General features: G+C 39.8%; 1 long non-coding RNA gene and 2 pseudogenes across 2 annotated transcripts in view; all 3 read left to right on the top strand.

Moving 5' to 3' along the window:
• Positions 1-26,988, top strand: part of LOC108593400 (uncharacterized) — a 143,430-nt gene that overhangs the window by 66,047 nt on the left and 50,395 nt on the right. The window lies entirely within an intron of this gene.
• On the top strand, positions 11,208-15,943 carry LOC144577522 (uncharacterized; annotated as a pseudogene).
• On the top strand, positions 21,749-23,935 carry LOC100410484 (nucleoporin p58/p45 pseudogene; annotated as a pseudogene).

The raw sequence follows: 26,988 nt of genomic DNA, 5'->3' as shown, positions 1-26,988 counted from the left end.
CTTCCTAGCCTCCAGAACTGTGAGAAATAAACATTTTTTTTTAAGCCACCTAGTCTATGGTATATTTGTTACAGTATAACAAATATACCATATATATATATATATATATATATATATATATATACACACACACACACAGTATATGGTATAACAAATATATATATAACAGACTAAGACACTCCTATTCCAAACATATATAAATAATAAAAAATATAACAACAAAAAATAAAATACATGGATGAGTTCAAAAACAAAAATGGTAAATCTCTAGATGCCAAAAATGAAGCAGAAACTAAAAGCCATAAAAAGATGTGAGTGAGTGGCAAGGCAGCCAATCTGTACCTTTCCATGAATCAGAAAATAGACCAACTCCCTGAGCAAATTCACCCATGGGTTCAGGAATTGGTGAGTAGAGTTCAGGCTTGATATTACCCCCATACACCATCCTGCCCAGGTGCCTTGATGTAGGATATAACCGGCTTACCTGTGCCCAGCATCCCAGATCAGTGAAAGCAGAAGCTACATCACTCAGAGGGGTTTTGAAATTGTAAGTGGGCCTTTGGTGCTGAATGATAAAGTTTAAATGCATATATGTAGAGAGGATACTAAATCTTAAGTCCACAAAAGACAGAGAACTATTGTACACTCATGCTTATAGCAGCATTATTTGTAACAGCCAAAAGGTAGAAGTAACCTAAATGTCCATGAATGAAGGTATAGGTAAATAAAATGTGATGCATACATACAGTGGAATGCTTTTCAGTCATAAAAAGGAAGGAAATTCTGACATATGCTATAACATGGATGAACCTTGAGGATAGTATGCTAAATGAAATAAGCCAGTCACACACACACACACACACACACACACACACACTATAATGATTCCACTTCTCTGAGGTATTTACAGTAGTCAAATTCTTTAAGACAGAAAGTAGAATAGTGAATGCCAATGCTAGTGGAGGAGGGAGAAATGGGGAGTTACTGTTTCAGGGGGATGGGATTTCAGGTTGGGAAGATGAAAACTTTGGAGATAGATGGTGGTGATGGTAGCACAACAATGTGAATATACTTAATGCCACTGAACTTTACATTGAAAAAGAAGGTGAAGATGGCAAAATACAAAAATGTATTTTGCCACAATTTTTAAAAATTAAAAAAGTCATAAATGATTTTTAGTGAGACCATAATTTTGTAAAAGATAAGGAGCTTTTCAGGCAGCTCTGCTGCAAAAAAAAGAATATTTAAAAATAAAGATAAGGAGCTGGAACCAAAGTCCCCATATAATTCCCGGAGCCACAAGGGTGCTCTTGGAGTAAACCAGGAAGCAAGTACTGTGGTCCTCAGCAAGAGAAGTAGCAAGGAATACTGCTGAAATGAATCAAATGAATTGAAAGAAATCAGAAGCACAGACCAGTGTCAGTCATGGACAAAAGGTCTGAATTCACACTACCTGCAAGTTGTAGGAACTCTAAGTAGAAAAATGCACATGAAAAGAGGTCAAAATACAGTGTTTCTTATAGGGACAGAGACAGGGAAACATAAAACTTCCTGAGACCCCTCCCAACCCAGGGCACAAGAGATTCCCATGTAAAACAACCAGCTACAGATGAACTCACAGCCAAAACTTACAGATCACATGCAGAAACACCTCACTGGGCAGGAGAAAAAGTACATTGCATATCTTCCATTTGCCCCTGTAGATCCACTCTCCACTATTCTACATCTTCTATTGCTGGAGGCAGACCTACATGGACACATCAGTGAGTTCTCATGTCCTCTGGCCTCTTGTTGGATTCAGCCAATGGGAAAAACCCTAGCAGAAAATTGGAGAGTGGGATCAGTTTTATTCCCCAGTTGACTCTCTCTTAGCTGTTCGCTGTGTCCCTCAACAAAAGGTCATTGCACCACTCAAGGTGATCTTCTCTTCATGAGTTGCTTTAAGATTCTACACTCTTCTCCCTATCCTCGCCTCTTCAGGTCAAGGAGTAGTAATGGCTCCACTGAAGCCATTTCCAGGTTATTGCACTATCCTCTGTGACCACACTACACCCTGCTCACACCTCTGCAAATGGTTCCTTTGTAGATAAACCACCGTGAAATCAGACAAATTTTAGTACATTATCTATTTCCTATTAGGAATCTGATGAAATAATCATAAATAGGACATGGGGGAATTTGAAATTTAAGAGCTAGCAGTTTTAAAATAAGCAGAAAGAGACTTTAAAAAGAGTAGATTCAAACCCATAAAAATAAAAAAATTTAAAATAATAAATAAATAAATAATTTTTTTTTCTTTTTTTTTTTTTTTGAGATGGAGTTTCACTCCTGTTGCCCAGCCTGGAGTGCAATGGTGTGATCTCAGCTCACTGCAACCTCTGCCTCCTGGGTTCAAGTAACCTGCCTCAACCTCCCAAGTAGCTGGAATTACAGGCTCCCACCAGCACACCTAGCTAATTTTGTATTTTTTTTTTTAGTAGAGACAGGGTTTCACCATGTTGATCAGGCTGGTCTCAAACTCCTGACCTCAGTTGATCCACCCACCTCAGCCTCCCAAAGTGCTGGGATTAAAAGCCTGAGCCACTACACCTGGCAAATTTTCTTTTCTTTTTCTTTTTTTTTTTTTTTTGAGACATTTTGCTCTCTCATTGCCCAGACTGTAGTGCAATGGTGCAATCTCAGCTCACTGCAACCTCCGTCTGGATTTAAGTATTCTCCTGCCTCAGCCTCCCAAGTAGCTGGGATTACAGGCATGCGCCACCATGCCTGGCTAATTTTGTATTTTTAGTAAAGACGGGGTTTCACCATGTTAGTCAGGCTGGTCTCAAACTCCTGACCTCAGGTGATCTGCCTGCTCAGCCTCCCAATGTGCTGGGATTACAAGCGTAAGCCACCACATCCAGCCAAAAATGTTTATTAAATAAAATAAAAACAAGAATAGAGGCCAGATGTGGTGACTCACACCTATAATCTCAGCACTTTGGGAAGTGGAAAGGAGCAGATCACTTGAGCCCAGGAGTTCTGGGCCAGTCTGGTAAGCAATACAAAACCCCATCTCTGAAAAAAAAAAAAAAAAAAAACAACTATAAAAAAGTTACCTGGATGTAGTGATACACATCTGTAGCCCTAGCTACCTAGCAGGCTGAGGGGGAAGGTCACTTGAGACCAGGAAGTAGAGGCTGCAGTGAACCATGATCATGCCACTGCACTCCAGAGCCTGGGTGACAGTAAGACCTTGTCAAAAAAAAAAAAAAGAGAGAGAGATGGAAAATAGAAAAGAAAAAACTACAATGAGTAGAGTTGTCATGGATTTAATAGGAGCTTCAGGAGAAAGCAAAAAGAATGGGAGGAGGAGATAATATTTGAAGAGATAATAGCCAAGAATTTTCAGGAATTAAAGAGTAATAAATCCTCATACTGAAGAAATATGCTGGAGCCAGTTTATGAGAGCTGTTTATTAAATATTTAGAAAGTGTGAAAGCCAAATGTTAACCACCATTATTAAAATTAAATTGCATAAACTTATGATTAAATAATATTAAAAACAAAAGTACTAAATATGTAAAGCTTATCAATTCATAATTATTTTACTACAGTTTACTATTGTTTATGCTCTTGAAGTTATTTATAGCTATCATGTTTGCATGACTAAAATAAAATGGTATGCTATTTTGCATCCCTTCTCAAATCCTTACTTAAAGATGTCACATTGGTAGCTTGAAATAGGTTATTAAAGGCTGGGCTCAGTGGCTCATGGCTGTAATCCCAGCACTTTGGGAGGCCGAGGTGGTGGCAGATCACCTGAGGTCAGGGGTTTGAGACCAGCCTGACCAACCTGGAGAAACCCTGTCTCTATTAAAAATACAAAATTAGCTGGGCGTGGTGGTGCATGCCTGTAATCCCAGCTACTTGGGAGGCTGAGGGAGGAGAATCACTTGAACCTGGGAGGCGGAGTTTGTGGTGAGCCAAGATCATGCCATTGCACTCTAGCCTTGGCAACAAGAGTGAAACTCCATCGAAAGACAGAAAGAAAGAAAAGGTAGGAAGGAAGAGAAAGAAAGAAGAAAGAAAAAGAAAAGAAAGGAAGGGAGGGAAGGAAGGAAGGAAGGGAGGAAGGGAGGAAGGGAGGAGGGAGGGAGGGAGGGAAGGAAGGAAGGAAGGAAGGAAGGAAGGAAGGAAGGAAGGAAGGAAGGAAGGAAGGAAGGAAGGGGAAAGAAAAAGAAAAGAGGGAAGGAGGGAGGAAAGGGGAGGAAGGAAGGAAGGAAGGGAGGGAGGGAGGGAGGGAGGGAGGGAGGGAGGGAGAGAGAGGTTATTGAGGGAATGTTCATGTCATGGAAATTGGCAAATTGCTACAAATCAGCCCCTACTCCCACATTTACCAGCACACCACTGTCCAAACATTATACTATTTAAACAACAAAAAATACTTCTACACACTCCATGGTGAAATTGAAAAATGTTAAGAAAAAAAAAATCTGAAACAACTACCAGAGATTGTAATCCCAGCACTTTGGGAGGCTGAGGCGGGTGGATCATGAGGTCAAGAGATCAAGACCATCCTGGTCAACATAGGTGAAACCCCATCTCTACTAAAAATACAAAAAATTAGCTGGGCATGGTGGCGCTTGCCTGTAATCCCAGCTACTCAGGAGGCTGAGGCAGGAGAATTGCCTGAACCCAGGAGGCGGAGGATGCGGTGAGCCAAGATTGCGCCATTGCACTCCAGCCTGGGTAACAAGAGCGAAACTCCATCTCAAAAAAAAAAAAAAAAAACTACCAGAGATTCAAGATACCTTTGTACCCAAAACAAAAACAAGCAAAAAACCTACCAGAGAGATCAATGAATTGAAAACATGAAATCAACCGAGAAAATCAATAAAGCAAAAAGCTGCTTCCTTGAAAAGATCAATAAAATCAATAAGCCTCTAGCCAGGATAACTAAGAAAAAAAACATTACTGATACCAGAATGAAAGAGTAGACATTACTACAGATCCCCTGGACATTAGGAGAAAAATAAAAGAATACTCTGAATGAATCTATGTCCACATAAGATTTTTAAAAGAAAACAACCAGTATATAGATTGGAAAGGAAGAAATAAACAGTCTTTGTTTACAGATGATATGATAATCTATGTAGAAAATTCAAAAGATTCAACCAAAAAGCTCTCCTGAAACGAATAAGCTAATCATATCCTGCAATTAGCCAGACTGTAGAACATAGGTTGATATATAAAAGTCAATCACTTTCCTATTTACTGGCAATGAACAAATGGAATTTGAAATTAAAAACACATTAACATTTACATTAGCATTTCCAAATGAAAGCTTAGGTATTATGATGGTATTAGGTTTCTTTTTCTTTTTCTTTTTTTGAGACAGAGTTTCACTCTTGTCACTCAGGCTGGAGTGCAAAGCACAATCCCAGCTCACTGCCACCTTCACCTCTTGGGTTCAAGCAATTCTTCTGCGTCAGCCTCCCAAGTAGCTGGGTTACAAGTGCCTACCACCACACCCAGCTAATTTTTGTATTTTTAGTAGACACAGGGTTTCACCATGTTGGCCAGGCTGGTCTCAAACTCCTGATTTCAGGTAATTCACCCGCCTTGGCCTCCCAAATTGCTGGGATTACAGGCATGAGGCACCGTGACTGGACTATGATGGTTAATTTTATGTGTCAGCTTGACGGGGCCAAGGGATGCCCAGATCTCTGGTTAGACATTATTTCTAGGTGTGTCTGTGAGGGTGTTTCTGGAGAAATTAGCATTTGAATTGGTGACCCAAATAAAGATGGCCCTTCACCATATGGGTGGGCATCACCCAGTATGTTGAGGGACTGAATAGAACAAAAAGGTGAAGGAAAATTGATTGTGTTCTTTGCCTGACTGCTTAGGTTGGGACATTAATCTTCTGCTCATAGTGCTTCTGGTTCTCAGGCCTGTAGACTCAAACTGGAATCTATACCATCCACTATCCAGCTCTCAGGCCTTTGAACTATACCATCAGTTTTCTTGGGTCTCCAGCTTTAGATGGCAAATCATGGGACTTCTCAGCTTCTATAATCACATGAGCTAATACTTTCTATCTGCATACATATGTTCTGACTAATACAGAAATTTGTACCAAGAAGTGAGGTGCTGCTGTAACAAATGCCTTAAAATGTGGATGCATCTTTAGAAGTAGGTAATGGGTAGAAGTTGAAAGATTTTTGAGGCACATGCTAGATAAAGTCAGTAGTGCCATGAAGAAATTTTTAAAGATGATTCTGGTAAGGGCTCAGAAAGAAAAGATTTCTGGAGAGAAAGCCTCCATCTTCTTAGAGGTATAAAAGTAATTACATATACAAAGTTGGTAAATATCTAGATAGTAAGACCACTCTGATAGTAAGACCACATCCTCAGATGGAAATGAGGAACATGTTATTGGACAATGGAAAAGAGGCTATTTTTGTTGTTGTTGAGACAGAATCTTGTTTTGTCTCCCAGGCTGGAGTGCAGTGGCATGATCTCGGCTGACTCTCCTGCCTCAGACTCCCAGGTAGTTGTGACTACAGGTGTGTGCTACCATGTCCTGCTAATTTTTTGTATTTTCAGTAGAGATAGAGTTTCACCATGTTAGCCAGGATGGTCTCCATCTCCTGACTTTGTGATCTGCCTGCCTCAGCCTCCTAAACTGCTGGGATTAAAGGTATGAGCCACTATGCCTGGCCTAGAGGCTATCTTTTAAAAATTTTATTTCAATAGTTTGGGGTAACAGTTGGTCTTTTGTTACATGGACAAGTTATTTAGTGGTGATTTCTGAGATTTGAGTGCACCCATAACCCAAGCAGTGTACACTGTGCCCGATGTGTAGTCTTTTTTCCCTTACCCCCTTCCCACTCATACCTCCAAGTCCCCTAAGTCTGTTCTATCATTCTGATGCCTTTGCATCCTCATAGCTTAGCTCCCACTTACAAGCAAGAACATATGATATTTGATTTTCCATTCCTGAATTACTTCACTCAGAATGATGGTCTCCAATTCCATCCAAGTTGCTGAAAAGGCCATTATTTCATTTTGTTTTATGGCTAAGTAGTATTCCATGGTGTTTATGTACCACATTTTCTTTATTCACTTGTTGGTTGATGGGCATTTAGGTTGGTCCCACATTTTTGCAATTGTGAATTGTGCTGCTATAAACATGTGAGTGCATGCGTCTTTTTCATATAATGATTTATTTTCCTTTGGGTAGATACCCAGTAGTGGGATTGCTGGATTGAATGGCAGTTCTACTTTTAGTTCTTTAAGGAATCTCCACACTGTTTTTCATAGTGGTTGTACTAGTTTACATTCCCATCAGCCATGTAGAAGTGTTCCCTTTTCACCATATACACATCAACACCATTTTTTAAAAATTATTTTTAAATTCTGGCCATTCTTGCAGGAGTAAGCTGCTTTTTCATTGTGGCTTTAATTTGCATTTTTCCTGATAACTAGTGATACTGAGCGTTTTTTTCATGTTTGTTGGTTGGTTGGTTATATATCTTCTTTTGAGAATTGTCTATTCATGTCTTTTGCCCAGTTTTTGATGGGATTCTTTGTTTTGTTTTGTTTTTGTTGCTGATTTGTTTGAGTTCCTTGTAGTTTCTGGAAATTAGTCCTTTGTCAGATGCATGGTTTGCAAATATTTTCTTCCATTCTGTGGTTGTCTGTTTATTCTGATTATTGTTTTGCTGGCAGAAGCTTTTTAGTTTCATTAGGTCCCATTTGTTTATTTTTGTTTTTGCTGCATTTGCTTTTGGGTTCTTAGTCATGAATTCTTTGCCTAAGTCAAAGTCTAGAAGAGTTTTTCCAAATTATCTTCTGGGATTTTTGTTTTCAGTCTTAGATTTAAGTCTTTGGTGGCGGGCGTGGTGGCTCAAGCCTGTAATCCCAGCACTTTGGGAGGCTGAGGCGGGTGGATCACAAGGTCAAGAGATCGAGACCACCCTGGTCAACATGGTGAAACCCCGTCTCTACTAAAAATACAAAAAATTAGCTGGGCAAGGTGGTGCGTGCCTGTAATCCCAGCTACTCAGGAGGCTGAGGTGGGAGAATTGCTTGAACCCAGGAGACGGAGGTTGCAGTGAGCCGAGATTGCGCCATTGCACTCCAGCCTGGGTAACAAGAGTGAAACTCCATCTCAAAAAAAAAAAAAAAAAGATTTAAATCTTTGGTTCATCTTGAGTTGATTTTCGAATAAGGTAAGAGATGAGGATCCAGTTTCATTCTTCTACATGTGGCTTGCCAGTTATTCCAGCACTATTTATTGAATAGGGTATCCTTTTCCCACTTCATGTTTTTGTATGCTCTGTTGGCTATAAGTATTTGGCTTTATTTCTTTGTTCTCTATTCTGTTCCATTAGTCTGCATGCCTACTTTTATACCAGTACCATGCTGTTTTGGTAACTATAGCCTTATAGTATAGTTTGAAGTCAAGTAATGTGATGCCTCCAGATTTGTTCTTTTTGCTTTGTACTGCTTTGGCTATGCAGGCTCTTTTTTGGTTCCATATGAATTTTAGGATTGTTTTTACTAGTTCTGTGAAGAATGATGATGGTATTTTGATGGGAATTGCATTGAATCTGTAGATTGCTTTTGGCAGTATGGTCATTTTCACAATATTGATTCTATCCATCCGTGAGGATAGGTTACATTTCCATTTGTTTGTGTCATCTATGAGTTCTTTCAGATTTTTTTTCTGTTGTCCAGGCTGGAGTGCAGTGGCACAATCTTAGCTCACTGCAACCTCCGCCTGCCAGGTTCAAGCAATTCTCCTGCCTCAGCCTCCCAAGTAGCTAGGATTACAGGTGTGTGCACCCACGTCTGGCTAATTTTTGTATTTTTAGTAGAGATAAGGTTTCACCATGTTGGCCTGACTGGTCTCCAACTCTTGACCTCGTGATCTGCCTACCTCGGCCTCCCAAAGTACTGGGATTACAGGCATGAGCCACCACACCCTGCCCTATGAGTTCTTTCAGCAGTGTTTTGTACTTTTTCTTGTAGAGATATTTTACCTCTTTGGCTAAATATTTTTCGAAGGTTTGTTTGTTTTTGCTATGTTTTGCTTTGTTTTTAGATAGAGTCTCACTCTGTCGCCCAGGCTGGAGTGCAGTGGTGCCATCTCGGCTCACTGCAACTTCCGCCTCCCAGGTTCAAGTGATTCTCCTGCCTCAGCCTCCTGAGTAACTTGGATTACAGGCAACCACCACCACCACACCCAGAGTAATAATTTTTTTTTTTGTATTTTTAGTAGAGGCAGGGTTTCATCATGTTGGCCAGGCCTAAGTATTTTATTTATATATTTTCTTTTTGCAGCTATTGGAAAAGGGATTAAGTTCTTGATTTGATTCTCAGTTTGGTTGTTAGTGTACAGCAGTGCTATTGTTTTATGTACATTGATTTTGTATCCTGACACTTTACTGAATTCATCTATCAGATTTACGAGCTTTTTGTATGCATCTTGAGAGTTTTCTAGGTATACAGTCATATCACTGGTGAACAGCAACAGTTTGACTTCCTCTTTTCCAATTTGGATGCTCTTTATTTCTCTTGTCTAACTGATCTGGCTAGGACTTCCAATACTATGTTGAATAGAAGTGGTGAAAGTGGGCATCTTTACAGTTCTCACTTACAAATAATAATTCTTTCAGTGATTACCCATTCAGTATAGTGATGTTAGCAGTGGGTTTGTCATAGATGCCTTTTATTACTTTGAGGTATGTCCCTTCTATGCCAATTTTGATGAGGATTTTTATTAAAAAGAGATGCTGGATTTTTTTCAAATGCTTTTTCTGCATCTATTGAGTTGATCATATATTTTTTGTTTGTTTGAGACAGAGTCTCACTCTGTCACCGAGGCTGGAGTGCAGTGGTGTGGTCTTAGCTCACTGCAAACTCTGCCTCTCGGGTTCAAGTGATTCTCCTGCTTCAGCCTCCTGCATAGCTTAGATTACAGGCACCCGCCACCATGCCCAGCTAATTTTTGTATATTTAGTAGAGATGGGGTCTCCCCATGTTGGCCAGACTGTCACAAATTCCTGACCTCAGATGATCCACCCATCTCGGCCTCCTAAGTGCTGGGATTACAGACATGAGCCACCACACTCAGCCTGATTTTAGTTTTTAATTCTGCCTATGTGGGGTGTCACATTTATTGGCTTGTGTATGTTAAACAATCCCTGCATCCCTGGTATGTAATCCACTTAATCATGGTATATTATCTTTTTGATATGCTGTTGGATTCAGTTAATCTGGTATTTTGTTGAGGTTTTTGAATCTATATTAATCAGTAATATTAGCCCATAGTTTTCTTTTTTTGTTATATTCTGTTTAGATATTAGGGTGATACTGTCTTCATAGAATGATTTAGGGAGGATTCCCTCTTTCCCTATGTTATAGAATAGTTTTAGTAGGATTGGCATCAATTCTTCTATGAATGTCTGATAGAATTCAGTTGTGAATTCATCTGGCCCTGGGCTTTTTATGTTGGCTTTTTTTTTTTTTAAGATGGGGTTTCACCATGTTGGTCAGGCTGGTCTTGAACTCCCAACCTCAAGTGATCCATCTGCCTTGGCCTCCAAAGTGCTTGGATTACAGGCGTGAGCCACCACGCCTGGCCAGTTTTTTTTTTTTTTTTTTTAACTGATTCTATCTTGCTGAGTATTAGTCTGTTCTGAGTTTCTATTTCTTCCTGGAGCCTATCCTCATCACAAAGTGGCAAAGAATTTGGTTCAATAGTGTTCATGTTCTAGTGTTTTATAATGTATGAGCAATGAAATGTAATGTACCAGGCACAGTGGCTCATGCCTGTAATCCCAGCATTTTGGGAGGCTGAGGTAGACCAATCACCTGAGGTCAGGAGTTAGAGACCAGTCTGGCCAACATGGCGAAACTCTGTCTCTACTAAAAATAGAAAAATTTGCTGGGTGTGATGGTGGGCATGTGTAATCGCAGCTACTTGGGAGGCTGAGGTGGGAGAATTGCTTGAACTGGGAGGTAGAGATTGCAGTTAGCCGAGATTGCATCACTGTACTCCAGCTTGGGCAACAGAAAAGACTCTGTCTCAAGAAAAAAAAGAAATTGGACATTTAGCTGAGGAGATTTCTAAGCAAAGTGTTAAAGGAGCAGCTTGGTTCCTTCTTACTGCTTATAGTAAAATGCAAGAGGAAGAAATGAATTGATAATGGAAAATGGAATTGTTAAGCAAAAAGGAATCAGAACATAAAGATTTGGAAAAGTCTAACCTTGTTCATATCATTTTAAAAATGAGAAGGTATGTGCAAAAGAGAACACAAAGGCTATGTCAGACCAACAATTTGATAAAAAGATCAGCATGGGTGTGAACTATGAACCAAATCAGCCATCTCAACAGAAGCCAGAAATAAAGAAAAGACTAAAGCGACAGAAACACTGCCAACTGGAACTAAACAGAGGGAGACTGTCAGACTTCTTAGATCCTACAGATCATAGAGCTGTGAACATGCACTGTTCTTCAAAACAATAGAAGAAAGAACCCAAAAATGATTCAGAGATCATCAAGCTGCCACTCCTACCATAGGACTAGGGTATATAATTTGGGGAACAAGGCTGCCTCTACATCAGTTTCAAAGAGCAGGCCCAATCAAGCCATGAGTGCAGGGCCACCTGTAGCAGCAGAGGCACAGCACTATTCAGCAGAGCCACTGAGATACAACTCCAGGCTGGCAGAGCTGCGGGTGTGTTGTCCCCATCAGACAGAGCCACACAGGCAGGACTGCTACCCAGTGGGTCCCAGAAGGCAGAGCATTGAGCCAAAGAACCTCATCAAGCCTTAACATCTTATAAATTTTGCCTTGATAGACTTGGGACTTTCTTGGGACTGCATCATCCCTTTCTTCTTTCCTATTTCTCCTTTTTGGAATGGGAATGTTAAAGAAGATTGAAAAGACTTAGCAATCTATTTTAATATGTTGATCTTATTTTGATCCTTATTTAAACAAACCAGAAAACACAAAAAGACATTTTTTAGACAATCAGAGAAATTTGAATATAGTCTAGATATTAAATGCTACTGAAGAATTGGGTATGATACCAGTATTACCTATGATAAGAAAATGTCTATAATTTTTAGAAATGCATACTAAAGGATGTAGGAATTCAACAGTATGATGTCTAAGATTTTCTTTAAAATATTTTAGTAGGCCAGACATGGTGGCTTATGCATGTAATCCTAGCACTTTGGGAGGCTGAGGTGGGTGGATCATGAAGTCAGGAGTTTGAGACCAGCCTGGCCAACATGGTGAAACCCCATCTCTACTAAAAATACAAAAATTAGCCAGGCATGTTGGCATGCACCTGCAGTCCCAGTTACTCAGGAGGCTGAAGCAGGAGACTCGTTTGAACCAGGGGGGTAGATGTTGCAGTGAGCTGAGATCATACCACTGCACTCTAGCCTGGGTGACAGAGAAAGACTCTGTCTCAAAAATAAAATAAAATAAAATATTTCAGGATGGAGCCTTTGTCTCTCACTGCAGTGGAAGCTCCAGGTCTCGTCCTCACTGTTCTGGGTCTTCTGTTCCTAGAGGCCCAGCCTCTGTGGCCTGATTACCTGCAGCACTTTAGGAGGCCGAGGTGGACCAATCACCTGAGGTCAGGAGTTAGAGACTTGGGAGATGCACAGCTAAGATGCCAGGTTCACCTGGAAGCCTTGAAATGGCCAGAAAAACGGGAAAACACAGGCTGTTTTACTTACTGGATGTCTGACAAAGCATCCTTCTTGGGCCAAAAACATTGGCATTACTGGAACCATTGACATTTAAGGATGTTGCCATAGAATTCTCTCTGGAGGAGTGGCAATGCCTGGACACTGCACAATGGAATTTATATAGGAAAGTGATGTTTGAGAATCTCAGAAACCCTGGCTTCCTGGGTATTACTGTCTCTAAGCCTCACCTGACAACATGTTTAGAGCAGGGAAAAGAGCCTTGAAATATGAAGAGACAAGAGTTGGTAGCCAAACACCCAGTTATATGTTCTCATTTCACTGAAGACCTTTGGCCAGAGCGCAGCATAAAAGATTCTTTCCAAAAAGTGATACTGAGAGGATACAGAAAATATGGACATGAGAATTTATCATTAAGAATAAGCTGTAAAAGTGTGGATGAGTGTAAGGTGTACAAAGGAGATTATTATGAACTTAATCAATGTTTGACAACTACCCAGAGGAAAATATTTCAATGTGATAAATACATGAAAGTCTTTCATAAATTTTCAAATAATCATAAGATAAAAAAATACTGGAAAGAAATTTTTCAGCTGTAAAGAATGTGGCAAATTGTTCTGCATGATTTCACATCTAACACAACATGTAAGAGTTCACACTAGAGAGAATTCCTACAAATGAGAGTAATGTGGCTAAGTTTCTAACTCATTCTCAGAGTTTATCAAACATAAGATAATTCATATGGGAGAGAAATCCTACAAAAGTGAAGAATACAGCAAGCCTTTAACCAATCCTCAGCCCTTATGAGACATAAGAAAATTCATATTGAAGAGAAACCCTACAAATGTGAACAATGTGGCAAAGTCTTTAGTTTATTCTCAATCCTTAGTAAACATAGGATAATCCATTCTGGAGACAAACCTTACAAATGTGAATATCACAAAGCCTTTAACTGGTTTGCAATCCTTACTAACCATAAGAGAATTCATACTGGAGAGAAACCCTTCAAATGTGAAGAATGTGGCAAAGATTTTAACCAGTTTTCAGACCTTACTAAACATAAGAAAATTTATACTGGAGAGAAACTACAAATGTGAAGAATGTAGCAAAGCTTTTAACCAGTTTGCAAACCTTACTAGACATAAGAAAATTCATACTGGAGAGAAACTCTACAAATGTGAAGAATGTGGCAAAGCTTTTAACCACTTTTCAAACCTTACTGAGGTGGGTGGATCACGAGGTCAAGAGATCAAGACCATCCTGGTCAAAATGGCGAAAGCCTGTCTCTACTAAAGATACAAAAAATTAGCTGGGCATGGTGGCGCGTGCCTGTAATCCCAGCTACTCAGGAGGCTGAGGCAGGAGAATTGCCTGAACCCAGGAGGTGGAGGTTGCAGTGAGCCGAGATCACGCCATTGCACTCCAGCCTGGGTAACAAAAGCGAAACTTCATCTCAAAAGAAAAGAAAATTCATACTGGATAGAAACTCTACAAATGTGAAGAATGTGGCAAAGCTTTTAACCAGTTTACAAACCTTACTAGGCATAAGAAAATTCATACTGGAGAGAAATCCTACAAATGTAAAGAATGCAGCAAAGCTTTTATACAGTCCTCAAACCTTACTGAACATATGAGAATTCACATGGGAGAGAAACCCTACAAATATGAAGAATGTGGCAAAGCTTTTAATGGGTGCTCCAGCCTTATTCAACATAAGAGAATTCATACTAGAGAGAATACCTACAAATGTGAAGAATGTGACAAAGGCTTTACTTTATTTTCAATCCTTACTAACCATAAGGCAATTCATACTGGAGAGAAATCCTACAAATGTGATCAACGTGGCAATGTTTTTAACTGGCCTAGAACTCTTGCTAATAGTGAGAATTCATGCTAGAGAGAAACTCTACAAATGTGAATAATGTGGCTGGGTGCTGTGGCTCACATCTGTAATCCCAGCACTAAGGGAGGTGGAGGCAGAGGCAGGTGGATCACGAGGTCGGGAGTTTGAGACCAGCCTGACCAACACAGTGAAACTTTATCTCTACTAAAAATACAAAAATTAGCCAGGCATGGTGGCATGTGCCCGTAATCCCACTAAGGAGGCTGAAGCAGGGGAATTGCTTGAACCTAGGAGGCAGAGGTTGCAGTAAGCTGAGATGGCACCACTGCACTCCATCATCGGTGACAGAGAGAGACTCCATCTCAAAAACAAAAAGTTGAAGAATGTGGCAAAGCATTTAACCAGTCCTCACGGCTTACTAGACATAAGAAAATTCATACTGGTAAGAAACTCTACAAACCTGAAAGATGTGACAATGATTTTGACAACACCTAAAAGTTTTCTAAACATGAAAGAAACCATCCTGTTGAGAAACTCCAAAAACATGAAGAATTTGACAAAGCCTTCCAATGATGTTACACTTGATTGTAGGTAAGATGATTTATACTGGAGAAAACTTTATAAGTGTAAAAAATGTGACAAAACTTAACCAATACTCACATATTATTGCACAGGAAAGCATTTTTACTTGAGAAAGACTGTACAAATATAAAGAATGTGAAAAAGTCATTAAGATGTCTGTTCACATCTTAACATCAGAGAGTTCATACTTAGTAAAAGCATTATAAATGCAAAAAAATTTAAGCAAAAAAGAATAGATTATGTAAGTATGGAAAAATATTGATAATTCTAGAATCTTGGTGATGACTCTGTGAGAGTCTCTGTATTCTTGTGTATGTTTGATTAAATTTTTCATTTAAACAATATTCTTTAGAAATAAAGAGTTTAATCCAGAAAGAAAAAGAAATAGGTAAGAAGCAATGATTGTTACTCATAGAAGAATCGTATTAGATAGTGAGATCCCTCTATTCAGACCTGAATGAACAGAGTGAGCAGCTGGTGCTCAAATCCTCAGCATGATAAGCTGCAAGCCAACTAGGCACTTAGAATCACAATTCAGTGAGAAGAAACAAGGCCTTCATGCACTCCAAAAGACACTTTATGTGAAAAACAAAGTGTATTTTGGTAAGTTCATTCTTATTTAGAAGTTATAGTTATATATAACTGCTGAAGAACAATAACTTTTTTATTTTTTATTTCATTTTTGTATTACAGGCTTTTGAGAAATTTGAACACTCTAAAAAACTTTAATTCAGAGAAAACTGTTGAGCTAATGAGAAAGGAGTCTTCTAATGTGCTTGCTGTGCTTTCTGTATTTTTAAAGATACTGTCATTTTTTTACATCTCAATTTATTTGATGACTGTACCTCTCAAATTATTAGGAAAAGATTATTTCCTATTTGTGCTTTTCCTTAGATTGTTATCATGCAAGGTCCAGACACCTAACATGACTTCATTCGTGTTGGCTGCAGAAATGGGTGTGTTCCTCATGATTTGTGGTGACATTAGTGGAAAGTTAGAGCCATATCTGCACTAGCCAAGTAGAATTCTCCTGTCTGCTGGAAAGCAGCTATGGAAAAAGATCATTCATTTATAGATCACAAGTGTGGACCACAGTATGAGTAGTTTTTGCTGGTTGAATGGTGGCTGCCAAAAAGATGTGTCCAAGTCCTAACTCTCAGTACCTGTGAATTTACCTTATTGAAAATAAGGCCTTCACAGATGTAATTGAAAAATCTCAGGATGAGATCATCCTTTATTTAGGGTGGGGTGTATCCTTATAAGGACAATGACTGTGTCCTTATAAGAGAAAAGAGAGGAAGATTTGAAACACAAGAGAGACTTAGGGGAAAAGCCATGTGAAGATGAAGGCAAGAGATTGGAGTTATGCAGCTACAAGCCAAGGAATGTCAGAAGATAGTAGAAATGCACTTTTGTGGTGGTTCACGCCTGTAATCCCAACACTTTGGAAGGCTGTGGTGGGTGGATCACCTGAGGTCAGGGGTTCAAGACCTGAGGTCAGGGGTTCCAGCCTGGCCAACATGATAAAACCCTGTCTCTAATAAAATACAAAAATTAGCCAGGCATGTGTCAGGTGCCTGTAATTCCAGCTACTCAGGTGCTGAGGCAGGAGAATTATTTAGGAGGCAGAGGTTCCAGAGAGACAAGATCATAGCACAGCACTCTAGCCTGAGTGACAGAGTGAGACTCCATCTCAAAAAAAAAAGGAAGATAGGAGAAATGCATGGAACAGATTTTCCCTTACAGTCTCTAGAAGGAGCCAACCCCACTAATACCTTGATTTTGGATTTCTGGCCTCCAAAATGGTGAGAAAATAAATTTCTATTGCTTTAAGCCACCCAGTTTATGGTAATTTGTTTTGGCAGACATAGGAAAGTAATACTACTGATATGGGGCAAGCTCTCAAAGAAATACTCTGATGAACTGGAATAAATTACTAAGTAAATAGATTTTTACATGGTCTCTGGTCATTCATTTATTCATTTATTCACTCATCAAATACCTATTTATTATATACTTGGCTCTAAAATATGACAGAGAATTTTTAGATACTTTGACACATTCGGTCCAGGGTAAATTTGGTTACTGCTAACCTGGTAGGTGGGAGAAAATTTTCTGTAGAGATTTTGTACTTACTTTAAAAGCTCTGTTATCTCTTCAGGATTCTTCATAAGATAACCTTTACATGCTGCGTAACAAGTGGCTAACAAAGAAGTAAAATAGGATTTTCTTAGAATTTCATCTAAGGCAACAAATCTGAAAACAATAAGTAATAAATACTCCCTAATTAGAAGAAAAGGCACTGGATATATCTTTGCAGGATTTACAAAAAGATAAAACACTTATTAATAAGCACTCCATATATGAGAAAAGAGTTTTAGACAAGGAGTCATTGAAGAGAATTCATAGAGCAGAAGGTGTCAAGATTTTTCTTCTTGGTAACACTCCTCATAGGTGGGCTAAATATATCGCACAACTCTGGGGGCACCATTCATCCCACAGTCAATAGAGATGTATGTAGTATTATGACAGTTTTCCAACAGATAGCCGCAAAGTGTCTTGAGGAGCAAAGTCCTTTTTCTGATTCACAAAAGGTCATATGGACTAGCAGAAGCTCTGTGCCTTTTCTTTCTCTCCCACAGCCTCCCCCAAGCCAAATATGTAGAGTTGCAAGAGAATCTTGATAGATGTTGGAACTAACTGCAACAGGAGAAACTAGCATCTCCCTCCCTAAATGAGTGCTGGCCAAGCTACAGAAACTTAGACCTGCCTCGGGCTACTTGCTATATCAGAACAGAGCCTGGGAGTCCTGGGAGAACCTAAGTGTTCCAGAAGCCTTGGGGTAGATGCTTGCTCCTTAACTGAAGAAATCTAAAGGCAGGAGACTGGCTAGGGCTACCATGAGAATAGGACAAGGAAAGAGGAGTCAGAGCTGGTTGCATTGGGCTTTCACTGACAAGGCAAGATTATGTGAGTTCCTGGGACCAAATGTATACTCTGGCTAGAAGTAACCAGGCATGAACTGTCTGAAAGAAACTTGCTTGACCACTGAGTGACAGCCCTTTTACCACCGTCCCCAAAGAAGGGATATACAATTAGAGGATAAAGGTAAGAGAAGATCACCAAAGGTCACCTGGAGAAAGGATTGCCTTTGGCACAGAAATCCACCAGAGGGTTGTCAAAGTGCCCAAAAGGAGAGACATTTGGTCATCTGCTATTACAGAGGGCATTCCACAGCCAAGAGAAAATTCTAGACAGCACCAGCCTTTGCCCATTTAGGTGTCATCCATTCACCCTTCCTACTCTGGAGAAGCCAAAGCTACAAAACAGCAGGACCAAGAAAAGAAAAGTTTAAAAAAAAAAAAAAAAAGGCTGAGCTCAGTGGCTCATATTTGTGGTCCCAGCACTTTGGGAGGTCAAGGTGTGCAGATCACCTGAAGTCAGGAGTTCAAGACTAGCCTGGCCAACATGGCAAAACACCATCTCTACTAAAAATACTAAAATTAGCTGGCCATGGTGGCAGGCACCTGTAATCCCAGCTACTCAGGAGGCTGAGGCAGTTGAATCTCTTGAACTGAGGAGGTGGAGGTTGCAGTGAACTGAGATCATGCCACTGCACTCCAGCCTGGGAACAAAGCAAGACTCCCTCTCTCTCTCAAAAAAAAAAAAAAAAAAGTCCTACCTCCCTTTCCTCAGAGTGGGTTTCCAAGCCACCAATCAAGCCTAAGAAATTGCTTTTCACTGTATACCAGTTTGTTCTATCTAAAAGAACATAAATTATTACTTAGTAGGTTCATCTCTCTCAGGAAGCTCATGTGCATTAGGGAAGCTGGACACCTGACCATCAGCAATAACCAGCTCTCTGTCACCCTATCACTATTTTTTTTTTTTGAGACAGAGACTCCCGCTGTCACCAGAGTGGAGTGCAGTGGCATGATCTCGGCTCACCCAACTTCCAACTCCCTGGTTCAAGCAGTTCTCCTGCCTCAAGCTCCCAAAGAGCTGGGATTACAGGCATGTGCCACCCTGCCAAGCTAATTTTTGTATTTTTAATAGAGACGGTTTCACCATGTTGGCCAAGTTGTTCTCCATCTTCTAACCTCATGATCTGCCATCCTACCCCTCCCAAAGTGCTGGGATTATAGATGTGAGCCACTGCCCGTGGCCCACCCTGGCACTATTCTCATACTCTGAAAACTAGAAAGCATTAAGACAACATTGTTAAGAGTAAGCAATGATGCTCAAACTGATCTATAAATTCAAGCAATACTACTCAAACTAATCTACAGATTCAACACAATTTCTACCCAATCCCAAACTGTCTTTTTTTTCTTTTTTGGAAAAATTTACAAGCTGATTCTAAAATGTATATGGTAATGTAAGGGACTCAGAATTGCAAAAACAATCTCTAAAAATAAAGTTAGAGGACTCACAGTCTTATTTCAAAACTTACTACAAAGTTGCAGTAATCAAGATAGTGCAGTACTGGTATAAAGCTAGACATGTAGATTAATGAAATAGAATCAAAAGTCCAGAAATAAATTCCAACACTTACAGTCAATGGATTTTCAACAAGGATGCCAAGACAACTCAATGGAGAAAGAATAGTCTTCTCAACAAATAGTGCCAGTACAACTGGATAGCCATATGCAAAAGAATGAAGTTGGACCCTTTCCTCACATCACACACAAAAACTAACTCAAGATGGACCATAGACATTGCAAGAGCTAAAATTATAAAACTCTTAGAAAAAAAGTGATAAATCTTCATGACTTAAGATTCAGCAATAGTTTCTAAGATAAGACATCAAAGCTCAGTGACAAAGAATAGATAAATTGAACTAAAGATATCATCAAAAACATCAAAAGGCCAGGTGCAATGGCTTACACCTGTAGTACCAGCACTTTGGGAGGCCGAGGTGGGTGGATCATGAGGTCAGGAGATCAAGACCTTCCCGGCCAACATGGTGAAACCCCATCTCAACTAAAAATCCAAAAATTAGCTGGCATGGTGGCACATGCCTGTAGTCCCAGCTACTTGGGAGACTGAGGCAGGCAAATCACTTGAAACTGGGAGGCAGAGGTTGCAGTGAGCCAAGTTCATGCAACTGCACTCCAGCCTAGGCAGAGTGCAGACTCCATCTCAAAAAATAAAAAAATTTTTTTAAGTTTTTAAATGGTGAAAAGACAACCTACATAATAAGAGAAAATATTTGCAAATCATATATCTGATAAGGGATTTGAATCTAAAATATAGAAAGAACACTTAAAACTCAATTTAAAAATTTTTTAATTGCCAAAGAGTCTGAATAAACATTTCCCCAAAGCTTATATACAAAGCATGTGAAAATATGCTAAACCTCAATAGCTATCAGGAAAATGCCAATCAAAACCACAGTGAAATACTGCTTCGGCCCACTAGGATGACAATAATGAAAAAGGCATGAGAGACAGATCCAAGATGGCCGATTAGGAGCAACTCAGGATTGCAGTTCCCAGTGAAAGTGTGGAGGATGAGTGGATGCCACATATCCAGACGGATTTTTATTACCCACAGACCAGAAGATTCCCAGGTGGAAGAGCCCCACGGGTTGCCAGCATGGCTGTTTGTGTCTCTGCACAAAATCCAGGCACCATTTTAGCTGGCGATTGGAGCTCCTGGGAGATAGAGTCGCCCATTCAACTGATAAAAAAGGGGACTGAAACAGGGAATCAGACCAGGAGATTCCCAAGAAAAAAAAAAGCACCACGAATCTCAGCATGGCTGTTTCAGCAAGTGCAGTGGGTCACGGCACATTTTCAACAGGCAAATGGAACACCTGGGAGACAGAGTCGACCATTCAACTGAAAAAAAAAAGTGGGGGGATCTGAGGCAGGGAGCCAGGTGATCGGGCTTGGCTGGTCTCACCCCCACAAAAAAAAAACAGCAATCTGAAACACTCTAGATTGAGAGTTTCACAGCAAGCACAGCTTAACTCAGGATGGTCCAGCTCTGTGGGGGAGGGGTATCCGCCATTACCGAGGCAGTCCACCACTATGGAGGTAGTCCACCATTGCCGAGGCAGCCCATCATTACAGAGACAGTCCACCATTACAGAGGTGGGCCCCCATTGCCAAGGCATTCTAACTATACCAGTATAAACAGGACTGCAGAGAAGTTCACACAGCAGCTGGGTGGACCCCAGAGCAGCTCAGCAAAGCCTCTGCAGGCAGACTGTGACTGGGCTGCCTCCTCACTGGGCAGGGCAGCCCTGAAAAAAGGCAGCAGCATGACAGAAACTTATAAATAAAGCCCTAACTCCCAGGGACAGAGCACCTGGGGGAAAAAAAAGAGCGTTTATACGTTCTGCTGCAGCAGACTTAAATGTACCAGCCCAGCAGCTGTGAATGAAAAACAGAGCTCATAGTTCAGCACTTGAACTCCTATAATGGACAGACTGTCCCTTCAAGCAGCTCTCTGACCCCATATATCCAAAGAGTCACCTCATAAAGGAGATCTCAGACTGACATATGGTGGGTATCCTTCGGGGACAAAGATAGCAGAAGAAGAAACTGGCAGCAACCCTTACTGTTCTGCAGCTGCTGCAGGTGATCCCCAGGCAAGCAGGGCCTGGAGTGGACCTCAGCAGTCCTACAGCAGAGAGTCCTGACTGTTAGAAGGAAAACTAATAAACAGAAAGAAATAACTTCATCATCAACAAATTGGACGTCCACTCAGAAACCCAATCTGAAAGTCAACAACTACAAAGATGACAGGTGGATAAATCCACAAAGATGGGAAGAAACCAGCACAAAAAGGATAAAAACACCCGAAACCAGAATGCCTCTCCTCCTCCAAGGGATCACAACTCCTCACCAGCAAGGGAACAAGGCTGGATGGAGAATGAGTGTGATGAATTGACAGAAACTGGCTTCAGAAGATGGGTAATAAGAAACTTCTGTGAGCTAAAAGAACATGTTCTAACCCAATGCAAAGAAACTAAGAACCTTGAAAAAAGATTTGACAAAATGCTAATGAGAATAAACAGCTTAGAGAGGAATATAAGTGAATTGATGGAGCTGAAAAACACAACACAATAACTTCACGAAGCATACACAAGTTTCAACAGCTGAACTGACCAAGCAGAAGAAAGGATATTAGAGGTCGAAGATCAACTCAATGAAATAAAATGATAAGGCAAGATTAGAGAAAAGGCAACCACTGGGGCTGAAGTTCCCGCCGGGTCAGTGACAGATGAGAGAGATGCTGCCTGGCCCGCCTCGGCTTTGAGGCGACAGAAGTGTCCCAGACCCCTTTCATCTTGTTGATGACATCGAGCTCCAGGCAGACATGTCCATGGGGTTCTCCTTCGGGTCCAGGACTTTGGACCCCACCACCGTAGCCCCTGGCAGGACCAGCACAGGTGGCAGTTTCTCCTTTGGGACGGGAGTGTCTAGCAACCCTTCTGTGGGGCTCAATTTTGGAACTCTTGGAGGTCCTGCAACTCCAGCAACTACACCTGCTCCTTCAAGCTGGTTTTGGAACCAGGCTCTTTGGATCTAAACCTGCTACTGGGTTCACTCTAGGAGGAACAAATACAGGGACACCAGCCACTACATCTGCCCCTACAACAGGCTTCAGTTTAGGATTCAATAAACCTGCAGCATCTGCCACACCATTTGCTCTACCTATTACTTCTACCTCAGCTAGCAGTCTCACTCTTTCCTCTGCTCTGACATCAACTCCAGCAGCTTCCACAGGATTTACCCCAAATAATTTGGGTGGGACAATAGCCACAACTACAACTGCATCAACAGGCCTCTCTCTAGGGGGAGCCTTAGCTGGTTTGGGAGGTTCACTTTTCCAGAGCACAGACACAGCAACATCAGGACTAGGACAGAATGCTTTAGGCTTGACTTTGGGAACTACAGCAGCTACTTCAAGTGCAGGCAATGAAGGCCTTGGTGGCATAGATTTTAGTAGCTCCTCAGATAAAAAGAGTGATAAAACAGGAACAAGACCAGAGGATAGTAAAGCTCTGAAGGATGAAAATCTACCTCCTGTCATCTGCCAGGATGTTGAAAATCTCCAGAAATTTGTCAAGGAGCAGAAACAAGCTCAAGAAGAAATTAATAGAATGTCTTCAAAAGCAATGCTTAAGGTACAAGAAGATATTAAAGCTCTGAAGCAGCTCCTGTCATTGGCTGCCAATAGACCACAGAGAAACACTCTCAACATTGACAAATTGAAAATAGAAACTGCTCAGGAGTTAAAGAATGCTGAAATAGCTTTAAAAACCTAGAAGGCACCACCTGGACTTCAACATAAATATGCAGCTCCTGCTGACTACTTCAGAATCTTGGTTCAGCAATTTGAGGTACAGCTTCAGCAATACAGACAACAGATTGAAGAACTAGAAAATTATCTTGCCACTCAAGCAAATAATTCACATATAACCCCTCAAGATTTGTCAATGGCTATGCAGTAAATTTAAAAAACATTTGTAGCTTTAGCAGCACAACTTCAGTCTATTCATGAAAATGTAAAGGTTCTGAAAAACAGTACCTTGGCTACAGGAAAATGTTCTTGGGAGATGCTGTTGATGTGTTTGAAGCAAGACGAGCAGAAGCCAAGAAGTGGCAGAACACACCCAGAGTTACTACCGGACCCACCCCTTTCAGCACCATGCCAAATGCAGCAGCCATTGCCGTGGCTGCAACACTTACACAGCAGCAACAGCCTGCTACAGGTCTGAATGCATTCAAGTTATAGCTTCTTACTGTTCCAATGCAGAACATTTATGTGCATTTTTATGTCTTCCATTTGTGTGAGCACTGAAGAAATTTCTATGAGTAGCTGTTCTAATACAATCTAAAATTGTGATGGACACAATTATAAACATACCTGATTAAAAAAAATCAGGGTAGTCTTAGCAATAATTATACATCAATTAGATATTTAATATTGTGAATTAATGTTATTTGTTGTATTGCTATGAATACCCTTGAGAACATGATGTTCCACTAGTGAATTACATTTAAGAATAACGTTAGATTCTAAAATCATGATTGTACCATTTATTGTTTTAAAGTCAGAGATCATCCATCCATCCATACGTTGAATTTTTCATATATGATACTGATTGATGGTGCAGTCTCATTTTCCTCATACATAGTGATTACAGAGTACCCACATTCAGGATGAAGTATGCTTTTGTTGACCGAAGGTATGTTGAAGATCAGTACGGTTGTTTCTATGTATGTTGACTGTAAACAGAATACAGGCCCTCTAAACCCAATTTTGAAGAAGATACATGCTAGAATTGTGCCTTTTCAAGGTGAACAGAAGAGCAGCAAGAGCAGGAAGAAAGATGTTTTGAGATGTGAATTGCACATTAAGCACAGGAGAAGGGTGTTTTGAGATGCAGATTGCACATTAAGGAGCAACTGGGAAGTTGAACAGATGTGAATAATTGGTAACATAGAAAGCAGGTTTTATTCCTTGATTTAGTTACACTTTTAATTAGAGAAACATTTTTGTGGTTATTCTACAGTGTTTTATTTGGTCCTGTGTCTTTTGGACCAAATAGCTCAATTCTGCCATCCCTTTCATCAGGTTTGAAGTTTTACATGGAAAAATAGTCTTAATGGATATTGATTTTTTTTCTTTAATCATTTGTAATTTTTTAGTAATACTTATTCATTAGCATGTGTCTTTCTGAGAGTTCTATATAGTCCAGTAGTAAATTATCATACAAAAAAAATTAAATATACATATTTAGATTGCATTCAGACTGCCTATATTAGGGAAGCATTCTCTGGTTTTCACTATTGGCAGTTTAAAAAATTGTTCTTCACATTTGGAGATGACAGAATTGACTTGCCATAAGTAAAGGGTTGATGAAAGATTTGGCATAAGCCAAATCCTCCATATTCATGGCTGGACCCATGTGAATAGTAGCTGGCATGAGCGCTGTCTGATAGCTCTCTAGCTGGCTGGAGTGTAGGATTGCATTCTAAGTTATGGAGGGAAAAAGTCATTATGGGATTGATTCATTTGAGGATTGATGATTTCTTTTTTAAAGGAATCAATCCCAAAATTATGACCATCAGCTCTCATGATTATTTAACCAGTTAATCACATCAAACATAATACTAGTTTACTTTTTAGAGCCAGTATTAATCCTAAAGTAGGTAAGTGTAGATTTGGTTAAGTGTTCTTTAAGCATAGTGAATTTCCATTCTAATAAATAAAACTTGAGAAGTGTCAGTTATATAAAAAGTTATGTTGTAAGTGAATATATTCTATGATAAATTCCTAAACTTGAAGCAAAACCTCCTGTCAAAGGTGTGTGTGTGTGTGTGTGTGTGTGTGTGTGTGTGTGTGTGTGTGTACCTTATCTGGACAGTATTATCTTGAGAAATTAGTAGGTTTTCATTTACGCATTTTGAGCTCATGGACATATGGAGGTGCGTGTTCATTCTCTAAATGAGTGCCTACTATGTGCTGGGCTCGGGAATACAAAGGTGGACAATATAGATTTCATGTTTGCCTCTGTGGTGGTTGAGAATGTTAGCTTAATTTGGAGTAATCTTGCGGAGCCTTTTGCTCATAGGCTTTACTTTTGTCTTTTGCCAGGCTTTGGGGAAATTGACTGCTTTCAGTCTTCCCTGAAATTTTGAACTCAATGTAAGGGCTTTCTAATCAGATGGCAGAAATTATAATTTATTAACCTAAACAACCATACAGTGTTTTTACTTTGAATTTTATGAATTCTTAGAACTGCAAAGCTAAACAATAGTGATAACAATTTTACATTATCTTTTCTTTTTCCTTTTGTTTCTCTAAAGGTCTCCCAGGCCTTCCCAGTCAAAATTTTAGTCATTTTAGTCACCATGATTTGAGATTTATGAGCTCTGCTAGATACATTTAGAAATGTCCCTATTTATTGAATGGTGTTTTGTACTACTAAGTTATTCCTTATGCCCTGTGACTTTTGTGAAATCATTTTTTTAAGTGCCAATAACAAATTTTAGACTATCTAGATGAAGGTAGTTTGAGCTTATGCATTGTTTTTATACATCATTGTTGATATATGCAAGATTTGAGTTATCAGAGGGGTTATGCTTTTATTTGCTTATGGATTTTTTTATTAACATGAATATGGGCAAATAGCTTCTTAGACTGCTGCCTTCTGAAGGTGGCTTCTGTGACTTTCTCCAAGGAGGAGGAATAGACTTAAATGACTTCTTTGTCCTTCTTTAATTCTTTTTTAATGAAAAAATCTATATACTAGGGCTCAGGCATGTGTAATTTTATGGTTATTTCTTCTGAAGGCTGCAGAGAATTTATGAAAATTCAGCAGGCTATTTGTGTATGAAATCATGGGCATCAGTACATGGATAATGTAGTTTCATGTTGGCAGAACTTGACACTTGTTTATAAGTGCTTTCCAAGCCTCCCAAAAAACTGAAGACTTTACATTAGGCTTTTCAGTATAATTTTAATTTAGGATAGGTTTTTAAGCAATGTACCTGGGACTGAGTTTTGCTGTTGTGTTTTGACACTTTTAAGAGTTCTTGATGTTTACATAGTAAGACTTTTCTTATGTGACTTAGCTGATGTTTTAAGGTGAGCCAAGACGTTTTGTTAGAAATTCCTACTTTTTAGCTTAGTATAGGTTTGGACATTTAAGGTGTAGTGTTAAATAGGAAACTTTAATTATTTTATCTTAGTTTCTTGTTTTGTGATTTTGTTGTATTTAATAACCAAAGGAACATTCCCCATTAAATCAGTAAGAGTAAAATTTTTCAAGCTGGGGAAAAGGCATTTTAGGTTTATTTAAAAAAAATATTTTAAGATATGA

The sequence above is a fragment of the Callithrix jacchus genome, chromosome 8 (genome assembly GCF_049354715.1).
Source record: "Callithrix jacchus isolate 240 chromosome 8, calJac240_pri, whole genome shotgun sequence".
NCBI classification, from domain to species: domain Eukaryota; kingdom Metazoa; phylum Chordata; class Mammalia; order Primates; family Cebidae; genus Callithrix; species Callithrix jacchus.
The sequence above is the reverse complement of the archived record's forward strand: the minus strand, read 5'-3'. Positions and strand labels throughout refer to the sequence as shown.